The sequence below is a fragment of the Elephantulus edwardii genome, unplaced genomic scaffold (genome assembly GCF_000299155.1).
Source record: "Elephantulus edwardii isolate Elephantulus edwardi_28Jun2011 unplaced genomic scaffold, EleEdw1.0 scaffold00108, whole genome shotgun sequence".
NCBI classification, from domain to species: Eukaryota; Metazoa; Chordata; class Mammalia; order Macroscelidea; family Macroscelididae; genus Elephantulus; species Elephantulus edwardii.
The window spans coordinates 11,319,753-11,321,254 of NW_006399858.1; positions in this window are offsets into that span (position 1 = coordinate 11,319,753).

Below are 1,502 nucleotides of genomic sequence, written 5' to 3' on the forward strand. Positions count from 1 at the left end.
TTTTTATAAAGTGACAATTAAAGGAAGGGTATGATGAATCTAATTGCTTGTTGTGGTTTCTGGGTGACTTTGAGTCAAGTATGACTTATATTAATCCTATCAACAACATATCTGAACTCTGTCCTATCCTGTGCCAATCTTGAAAGCCTCAGACTCACTCAAGCTCATTGTTGCAGTTCCTGTTTCAGTCTACTTGGTTAAGGATCTTCTTCTCCTTCGCTATCCCTCTACACTTTGAAAGATTATGTTCTTCTTTAAGGAAATGCCTCTCTTTTGCAACATATGTTGCAAAATATCCAAAATATGTAAAATGAAGTTTCACCATCCTTGCCTCCAAGGAACACCTTGGCTTTATCTTCTCCAAGACGTATCTGCTTGTTCTTTTGCAAGTACATGTGATAGTCAGTACTCTCTTCCAGCAACACAGCTCAAAGGTATCAATTTTTCTTCTGTCATCCTTACTCATCGTCCAACTCGCAGATGCCTAGCAAGTGACTGAAAAGACCATGACCTGAAAGGAGTATACCTGAATCCTCAAATTTATATCATTGTTTCTCAGTAATTTGAAGACATCTTTGACTGCAGACTTTGCAATGCAATACGTGTCCTGATTACCTGACTGCGCGCACCAAGTCGTTCCAAATAAAATGAAGTTGTTAACAGTTTAAATCTTTTCTCCATCTATTGCCTATGAGTCTAGTAGGGAAAAGTTTTATTTTCTTGAGGTTGAGATGTAATCCATATTGAAGCCTGCAGTGTTTGATCTTATGTAGCAAGTCCTTCAAGTCCTCCTTACAGAAAGCCCAGCTGTGTCAACTGCATATTAAAGTTTATGTTATCTGCATATAGATTGATTAATGAGTAAACTAAGAAGGAAATAAAGAAATCCATAAAGAAAATTCCATCAGTAGGTGTGTTATTCTGAAATCTGATTTCAAAATGTAAAGAGAAAATTCAGTATCTTCCAGGGGTTAAAATGAAACCTAGAGAGACAGTTTTCAAACTGATTTTTAGATTTCTCATGAATGTTGCTTTGTGCTATATATTAATGAAATAAGGGGGGGTGGACCTTGGAATTTAAATACAAATATAAATTTTAACAAAAATATACATTTTAATATGTTGTTGTTGGTGTTGTTATGTGCCGTCCAGTCGCTTGCGACTCATAGCGACCCTATGTACAACAGCCCTAAACTTCACTCTGTCTGTGCCAATCGCATCGTCTCTGACACTCCCATTGCAATTATCCCAGTCACTGAATCAATCCACCTCATAGAGGGCCTTCCTCTCCTACGCGGCCCTCCACCCTCCCAAGCATGATGTCCCTCTCCAAGGACCGGTTTCTCCTCACAACATGTCCAAAGTATGTTAGATGGAGCCCCAGAATCCTTGCCTCCAAGGAGCCACCCGGTTTAACCCTTTCCAGGAAAAATCTGTTTGTTTTCCTAGCAGTCCATGGTATTCTCAATATTCTTCTCCAGCACCACAGCTCAAAGGCATCA